The sequence below is a fragment of the Tachysurus vachellii genome, chromosome 4, assembly GCF_030014155.1.
Source record: "Tachysurus vachellii isolate PV-2020 chromosome 4, HZAU_Pvac_v1, whole genome shotgun sequence".
Taxonomy (NCBI): Eukaryota; Metazoa; Chordata; class Actinopteri; order Siluriformes; family Bagridae; genus Tachysurus; species Tachysurus vachellii.
The window spans coordinates 8,839,520-8,849,436 of NC_083463.1; the positions used below are offsets into that span (position 1 = coordinate 8,839,520).

At 38.0% G+C, this 9,917-nt stretch overlaps 1 protein-coding gene across 1 annotated transcript in view; it reads right to left on the reverse strand.

Moving 5' to 3' along the window:
• kank4 (KN motif and ankyrin repeat domains 4) overlaps positions 1-9,433 on the reverse strand; it is a 56,196-nt gene extending 46,763 nt beyond the window's left edge. Inside the window, exon 1 of the mRNA XM_060867571.1 lies at positions 9,215-9,433. The gene's annotated coding sequence lies outside the window, so the exon portion shown is untranslated. The remainder of the gene's footprint in view (positions 1-9,214) is intronic.
• Positions 9,434-9,917: the final 484 nt, after the last annotated feature.

Consider the following 9,917-nt stretch of genomic DNA (forward strand, 5'->3'; position numbering starts at 1 on the left):
GTGCACTTCTTCTACGTAGTATGAACACACTATTCATACTATTTATACTACAGAATGGAGCAGAATAGTGCATAAGTATGCGATTTGGGAAAGTGGTCTCTATATCAGAACTGCAGTATATATTGGTATTAATAAGGTGTTACAGGAAACAGGTGCAAGTCATCAAGACATATGACAGGACCATGTGTTGTGGGGTGATGGGTAGTGTAGTTCTGCAGTATATATGCGCACTACAAGGCTGCGTAAGTGAGCTACAAGAAGAAATGTTTCTTTCAGATTGGCTGAGGCCGGGGTGTAGCTCTGCTTTTTTAAACATTTATTTCCTCACTCTGAGCTATGCCCATATTTCCAGGCTCACTCCTATCATAGCTTTATTCTTAAGTGCATTTTTGGCACTAGGTTCTTCTTTATCTGTATTATTATTATTGCTACACTTTGCTTGCTTTGCGATCCCTCATTTTGCCACAAATTTGTGTTGATGCAGTGACAGCTTCAAGCTGCGGAGAGTCTTCAACGAGAACATCACCGTGAAGTGAGGTCTCACATTTTATGACTAAAAAAACTGTTATAAATCCCACTGGAGAAGGGAAGAGTCTGGGAAAATAGAGCAAAGACTTAAGGAAAAAGATTTCTTTGAAATTATCATTACTATTACTAACACAGTACTGTTACATCTATTTTACTACATTCTAAATCACAAGCGGTTCTTTAGTGTTCGTTCTTCTGTGATACAGTGCCATGTTCCAAGAAGGCTTTATTTTGTCACATATACATTACAGCACAGTGAAATTCTTTATTCATGTATCCCAACTTTGGAGGTTGGGGTCAGAGCGCTGGATTAGCACCCCTGATACAGCACCACTGCAGCAGTAAGAGATAAGGGCCTTGCTCTAGGCCCCAGAATTGGCAGCTTGGCAGTAGTGGTGCTTGTATCCCAATCTTCTAATCAATAACTCAAAGCCTTAACCACTTGAGCCACCACTGCCCCAGTACTTACCTCTTTAAGTAACTTCTTTTTGCACAGAAAAGTATGCAGGCAGCTTAGAAATTGTAAGAAATGTAAACTGCTTTGAAATTCTAGCCACCATCTGCATGAGATTAATCACACAGGCTTATCGTTTTGCATTAGTTACTAATCAGAGTCCATGCTAAACCCTTCTGCTGCACACAGACATGACAAGTTCACTCCCAGTCATGGGCAATGACTGCCATGATGTTAATTTAAAACAAACAGGGTTTACAACTCTGACATCACTCACACCACAGGTACAGCCTTCTCACCCGAAGCTTCTAGCTATTTGTAATGCTGCAATGAAAAAACAAGTAATGAGGCCAAAGAACAGGCATCTCTCTGACATTTTATGAGCAGGTAAACCCACCATAATGACTTTTAATGACAGTTAAAATAGCTGTAGGATATTTCTGTGGAATAAGTGCTACAATTGTGGTTACCGTGTCCTAAGAAACCAATAACTGACTCCATCAGTGCTAAACATAAGCCAAGTGTGGAGTTTTACATTTCTGATCCCTAAGGCAAGTTTTCGGTTTAGAGTAACGGTCAAATACCACAAATTTCTGACGAGAGCATGGTGATGAATAGATGATGACAAAAATACCCTACAGAACTGGACAGATGACTGTATAGAAGAATTGAGGTCTCTGAGTAGACAAAGTAGCCCTTTGAACATGTTTCCTAGTTTTTCCCCCTGAGCAGCACATCTGTCATCAAACTAAGACTTGCAGCATTTCTACAAATGGGGAATTAAACTAAAGGTGATATCTGTATATCTGTAAAAATGGGGTTGTGAAGTTGTTCTTTAACCCATTCACAAAATGCAGACTGTACAACACAACAAAAATCACAGCAGAAGCACATCTTTATTACCTCAAACACAAAGTACAGATCTTTGGACATCAATCTAATTTTCTCTGCTGATTGGACATGACTAATGAAGACTGGACATAAACAATTTTCTCATGCTCATATTAATGCAAAGTTATGATTATGTATAGTACGGTATACGGTATAGTAAGGACCATCTCTCGTTCTCTCCTTTTTCTCTCTTTCCATTTTAAAGTAAACAGTGCTTCTGATTTCACATTTATTCTAGCATTTTCATTTGGTTAATGTGTTTTGCACTTATGAGCCACAGCAGTTTGTTTTCAAATAAAACCTTATAAATAAAACCTCGTATAAAACCTTAGATCCCAACAGAAACTGAACAAGAAGACCAACAACAACAACAAATTCACAGCGTACTGATGACGTGTTTACACCATTATGATCTCAGTTTACAGTATTTAGTATCAATTAAAATGAGGTTTATATATTTATTTCTATATTGCAATTAATATAAGTATAATGAATTTCTTTATAACTATCTAAGTAGTCAGGTGTTTGTTAGATTTGAGCCAAATCACTGGTTTTAAATTAATGCACTCCTTTTAATGGGTCACTGGAAATATGTGTTCTATAGAGACAGAGAACATTTGTACATGAGGACAGAGGATTTGTACATATTTTACGTATGTAATCATTTAAAAGTAATAAAATTTTCTACACTTAACTTTAAATTTGACTCCAGCCTCAATTATCATCAGTAAAAATAAACACAGCTACAGTATAAAGGTCTGGTCCTTACAAGGCGGGTTGCCTTTTCTTTTCCTTTTTTCCTACATAACCTGAATATTTTGGTCTTAACATTTCTCAAAAACAAACGTACACCTATGACGTACTGATATATCAGTCGATCAGCTGATATGCTGTACAGCTTATCTACATTCTTTAACTTCAAACAGGTTGAAACTCCCAATCACTTTCTAATTCTTAACCTTCCATCTGTTCCCTTTGAACATATTTCCTGCTCATTTGTTTACAGCATCCTTCATAATTGGTTATTAGGAAACAGAATGAAGTATATGGAATAAACTAATCTGACATACAGGTGTAAGGTTACCTGTGTGAAGTATAACTGAAAACACAAGCAATTTGCTAGGAGTGACAAGAGCTGAATGTTTGAAATATTTGGAAATTAATAAATAAATTATCTAAATAAATAAGACATACAATGAGCAAACCTCAGTCTTTACTGGATAATATTTTATATCCTTGAGTGAAAACTACACTATTTCTAAATGGCATTGATTTATGCTTTAGCAACAACACAGCAGTCTAACAGCACTGCTGTGTTCAGACTTACTACGCTTGTTTTCTTCCATTTCAGGTCTGGCTAAATCAGTGGTAGCAAAGATTTGATCCTGTTTGGATAGAGTCCAACACAGTTCCCTACCAAACACACCTGATACCAATCACCAAACTGCACTGGAACCTCAGAGTGTACAACGCAAACCGCACTGTTCATGACAAATCCACAAAAGTGAATACTAAAATCATTTTGGCTTGGACATAATGATACAGAAGACATTAGAAAACTGTTCAACAAAACCTTATCTAAATGTTCTGTGAGAGATTCCACAGGAAGAAAGTTACAACCATAAACCCCACGCTTCCCCTTAACCTAAAATCCTTTATATAAACAAGCTGGAGGTGAAAGTCCTGAGACCAAATTGCTAATCCATGTGCTTCCTCAGCTGTATTGTTGATCCTTAATGCTCATATTTGAAACAAATCCACCAGGAGCTGTACCGGTGAAGTCATCTATTGTTTTTGTCTCTGTATCCTGAGAAATTTCCTTCGCAAGGAAACAGGAGACAACTGATCACCCTTACAGACCATTGCAAGTGACCTTCAAGAGCCATCACATTCTCTTCTCCAACAGAAAGCCTCTTCAGTGACTGAGTGCCTTAACGCCCACTACCGTGGCACCAGAACAGGGGTCAACCTCGTTTCAATCCCGATAATGACAGAATATAAATACTGCATTTGTGCGCAGCTGACAATTCCTACAAATCCAATCAAGACATAAATAACATCAAATATGAGAAAAATATCATTACATCCTGCTTTGTAGATTCTAACACTGATTTTTCCACAATGGCTGTATTTGTACTGAAACTCCACCATGGAGCTATGCAGCACAGTAACAAGGTTTGTTGTTCCTTTTGCTACGATAACAATGAGACCCACAATGTGGGTCACAGGGGCACAACCGCACATCCCGTACATCCTTTCACACATGTGCAGAGGTCTACATTCGAAGAACTGGAAATGCCTGCTTTGTTTTTTATTTTAGATGTACGTACATTGGATTTTTTTATTCTTAATTATAGAATAAGTTAGGAATAAACAAACAAATATGTTTGCAACGGTCATCTGTAAGTTTATGAAATAACTTTTCCACTATTTCTGTGTTAGGTTTCTCATTAATACAACTGAACTAATTAATTAACTAAGTGAATTAATACAATTTCACTGAACATCAGTGCAATTTGGTGAGTGAGAAAATAAGCTACTTTTTAGGAGCCAACACAGAAGCCTGACTGTTATCTTGTATGTTTTGCGATTGCTGAAATTTTTTCTCCAATTCAATTGAATTGTATTTGCGCTAGGAATGTCACCCTGGGATGACTTCTTACTAAAATGATGAAAACATAGCAACAAACAAATTAGCACTCTCTTTACAGATAAGATCTTAGTTAAAGGGGGCTTGGTGCCTTGATGCCTTGATGTTTGCCTCACACCTCCAAGGCTGGGGTTCGATTCCTGTCTCCACCATGCATGTGTGGAGTTTGTTTATTCTCCCTGTGCCTTGCTTGCCTCAGGTTTCCTCCTCGGTCTATAGACGTGTTGTAGGTTGGGTAACATCTCTAAATTGTCTGTAATGTGTGTGCATTTGCATGTAATTGTGCCCTGTAATATTTTGGCATACTGTTAAGAGTGTACCATGCCTTGTGCCCCAAATCTCCTAGGATAGGCACCAAGTTCCCTGCGACCCAGGAAGATAAATGGTGGATAGATGAATGGAATGAATGAATGGACATGTATATATATATATATATATATATATTTTACGTATGTGCTCCAGAAACACACAAACATCTTATAAATGCTAAATAGATGCCATATAGACTTATAAATATAACTGCATCTGTAGTAAAAAGGTGGTTCATAATAATATTTAATACAACTAGACCACAGCTTCAGTCAAAGAATCACATTTCATATCCTCCTACATATACTGTACTTCCCAAAATGTAAGATTATCATAAAAGCATCAGGAATATGCTGTCAATTATAGAACAAATTAATAACTCACCAGAAAAAAGATAGAAAATTACAGGTACATTAGTGTCCAACAGTCTAAAATCCTTCATTACAACTTATGAGTTTTGACATAAAGCTTATAATCCTCCTACAGCATGCTTCAGTGCTTATGAGTGTGTTATGAAAACTCAGCATAGGTCCCATTCAAATAAAAGTGTTACTGCGCTGTGATACTCAAACCATAATAAAACATCTCTATAGGATATCAACATAATGTTGTGTAATACAACCTTCGATTTCAAGGCATTACAAGCATGCACGATTATAATTAATAGCAAAAGAGCAGCATGGTTGAATACTTAAACAGAAAGCTTTAACAATAATAAAAATAAAATTAATTATACAACTGTTGATATGCTGAAGTTGTGCTAAGGGTTAGGGGAATTGTTGGAAAGGAGTCTCCAGTATGTCTCCAGTATGTGCTGTTTAACAGTCAGAGGTAAAGCTGTAAGATTTTGGGACATCTTTAGGATATTTTGTGCTTTGTGGTTTTCCGTAACAAGACAAAGTGATGTTTATGTTTCATTAACTTCAAAAAAACGAACAGAACAAGTGCAGGAGCAACAGTTCATGGATGTTATTTGATAAGTGATAACACGTACTCACTTCACAGACATCCCACACCATTAAATGAATAAATGGGAAAATAACTGTGGTGTTATTAAGAAGTTAAGTTAAAATTAGGGGGGGGATGCTGGAGCACGTTCGCCTCACACCTCCAGGGTTGGGTGTTCGATTCCCGCTTCCGCTTTGTGAGTGTGGAGTTTGCATGTTCTCCCCGTGCCTCGGGGGTTTCCTCCGGGTACTCCGGTTTCCTCCCCCGGTCCAAAGACATGCATGGTAGGTTGATTGGCATCTCTGGAAAATTGTCCGTAGTGTGTGATTGCGTGAGTGAGGGTGTGTGTGTGTGCCCTGCGATGGGTTGGAACCTCCATCCAGGGTGTATCCTGCCTTGATGCCCAGGCACAGGCTCCCCGTGACCCGAGGTAGTTCGGATAAGCGCTAGAAAATGAGTGAGTGAGTGAGTGGGGAAATGCTGGTATTGGAATATCATCAACTCCTGGGTGGTAACAGTGACTCTGTTTTGGATCACATCACCCTGCTGCTGATTCCTATAACAGACGCACCCATTTCCAACCCCAAGTGTTTTATTCCTTACTTGGCCTACATATTATTCTAAAATAAAAGTAACTCAGTTGAATTTAAGTATCTGAAAACAGTCTCAGCACATCCTTGATGATGACACAGCAGATGACATGGACCAGATTTCACATTTGACCCATTTCTGACACAGCATTAGAGGTTACACTGGTTACATTTGGGTCATTTCTGGCCCAGATTTTAAATGTCACGATACACTCAAATGTCACCGCTTACAGATAGACCACATTTGTACCTATGCTTTTCTAATAATTGACCCACATAAACTCAAAGAACAATATATAAAGTACGAGATTCAAGAATTGGTTGATCATATCAGTGTATACAGTAGGCTAAATGTGGCTTGGGTGTGTGCCATCTGCTGTCACAGAATGTAAAGAATGGTGGAGTCTTTCTCGTTATGTAACATACAAGCTGCTCAGGATTCTGCCTGGAAACATAGTAATTGAGCGCATGGTGCGCAGCTGCATCGCCAAACGCTCAGAAAAAACAATTATTTAAAGTAACAAAGGCATCAAATGTAGGAGACCAACAAATATGTATATATATAACTGTTATGTCTAACCAGCAATGAGGGTCCAATTAAACATATTTATGCAGAAAGAAATGATAATTTCCTAATTTCTAGTTACTCTGTCAGCATATCTATGAAGATTTAAGTCAAACATGAAATGAAATGCATAGTACCAGTAGGTTCTAACCCTACTACTACTCTTATAGATTATTGTTAAGTAATCTAATAGCACATTTACATACTGTACAGACATTAACAAGGAGCACATCTTAATGTTCAGGACAACAACGTTATAAAGTTCTCACTAGACTGCACAGAGAAGTTAGTCATCATGCTGTGGATTATATCAGAACCTCTTGGTGGCCCCTTGGAACACATGCCTCACTATTTCAAACTCCTACAACTCGAGGATACAACACACTTTCATATAGAAAATGAACTAGATATTGAAATTAACTTAAAGGAATTCTGCAAAAAGGAAAAATGTTTCTCTTAGTCCACAAAAACTCTCATATAGTCAAAGTATAAGGGCAGTTGTTGAATGTCAAATTGGTTTATCCAAACCAAAACAGATACATTTCTCTGTTTATATGTCTACATATAACATATTTATATAACTAGAACAGAATTTCCTAAGCTGTTTTATTCCACTTATACCATAGCTATTTGATACTATTTACATTACAAATTTACATAATAAACAGTAGCTCCTTCGATAGCTATCTCTTTTCTCTTGATGTTAAACACTAACAGCACCAACTGTGATGCCTTTACCACCAAAATGAACGGTCTTTATTTTTTACTAACGTGTACGTCTGACATACTTGTAAAGCTTTTGAAGAGATATTAATTGAAACACTTGACCATGTTGTTACTTTTTCCCTGTTTGGTTCAGTTCCGCAATCTAGTTCATCTGATGGTTATAATCATAATCCAATAAAAATGACATAAAAATTCAGCCAAAGGGCAAAAGTCATCTGTCATGTTGTCTTGTCTTGTTTTCTGTGTAAAACTCAACTTTGGGAAGCAATAACACTGAAGAATCCTTCCAAATGTTAACTAAATGCTTTCTTAGTATAAACCAAACAAATATCTGACATTTTGCATAAATTATCTATAATTTATTCTATAATTAGACGTTGATTGTACAATTGATCACATCTACATTCATTATTTAAAGCGTCTACCTTGGAATGAGAAGTTACTATAGAAATAATAATGTACTTGATTGAGTGCATTAATATACACCTACGGTTTGTATTACAGCCAGCTTTACTTTTATCATTGTAATTAATATTTCTGACCAATCGAAATCAAGAATTCAACAGCACTTTGAAGTTCAATTTTTCCACATGAAGAAGTACTCACATGAATCCTGTAGATTTAAATATATTACTAAAATATTTTGCCTTTCCACTTCTATGGGAACTGTATATCATGTCATTAGGTTTTTTCCCAGTACATGGAAATGTGTTGAATTGGATTTGTTTGCATCACAATTCCACCTACGTATATCACAGATGCCTTAAACAGAGATTAGGTTGAAAGCTGCTGGTATATTTCAGATCTTGCTCTGCATTGTAAATGAACAGTATATTAAGTGTGAGAAATGTGTGTCATTTAAGAAAACAGCATTAGTGGATTTGAAATGAGCTTTTTAAATTCATAGGCTGAAACCAAAAAGCAATCGTGCTTGCTCTTGATAAGCTGCTGTGAATCAAGCAGCTATAAGACTCCCACAGGACCTCCTTTACAGTTCCCCCCCTGCCTCAGGAGAGCAGTGCAATCTCACCTCCCTCATTTCCTCACCGTAAAGCTCTGAATCCAACAGGACAAGCTATCTGTCATTTTCTGGGCAGCAGTAAAGAGTGTCATCGCTAGATGAAGCAATCCAGCATAATGAGAGCAGTGCTGCACTAAAACCTGATCAAACGCACCGCTCTGGGCTTGGGTGACCCTTGGCTCGGGAACAACCAGCTGGATGATATTACTGCAGCCCAACTGAAAGAAGGAAGGGAGGAAAGGGTGGGGGATGTCTAAAAAAACATGTTAAAACAAGCCTACAAACAATGAAATGTGGACATGAAATGAGATAGTGAAATATGGGGGATATGAGAGATAAGGTTGAGCTAAGCCTTCATTGATGTCTGTCTGACTGCCTCATCTCCCATGCTAACCTTATACACAGTCACGCTGCCACAAGAGAAAAAAACAACGAGACAGACGAGAGGTAATAAAAAGGCATTCATCAAAGGCTACAAGATAGCAGAGCAGCCAAGTGATGGAGCGGAGAGAAAAGCAATGCCTTATCTCACCTTTCTTTCCGTCTCCACTGCAGATGCAAGGCAGACCTGCAGACCCGGGCTCAGAGAATCTACGGCAGTCCCTCCTCTCTTCCCCTCATGCATACACAGCATCCAGAGCTGCAGCACACTCGCTATTGAGGACTAGGAAGGGGGATGGCAGAAGGCTCTCATAACACAAGTGCTATACTGTGAAACTGAACACACCTCCTCCCCTGGTGTTCACCCAATAGCAGCTTAAGGGTTCACTACACATACATATACATGCAAGCGCACACACACACACACACACACACACACACACACACACACACACAAGCCAAGCATCACCCCAATACCAGCACTTTGCTTCTTAAAAATTGATTGACTGGCACACACACACACACACACACACACACACACACACACACAACAGGAGTGAGAGAAGAAATACAGGCATACGAATTCCTCTTTTTTAATTGCATTTTGGACTGAATAAAGCCAAGGCTTGTGATCATCCTGAAGCATAAAGACACCTTCTATAACTAAAAAAAACTGCTATTCAAAAAAAAAATGCTAGCATTGTTTGAAAAAAACAGCATGCCTCTTGAATGGGGATGAAACATTCCAGGAGATGCCAGTCATTCATAAAGCATGGACATATTTCTCTATATTTTCTACTGTTTTGCCTCCTACAGAGCACACAGAAAGCTTTAGCGTTAGGCTTAATGAAACT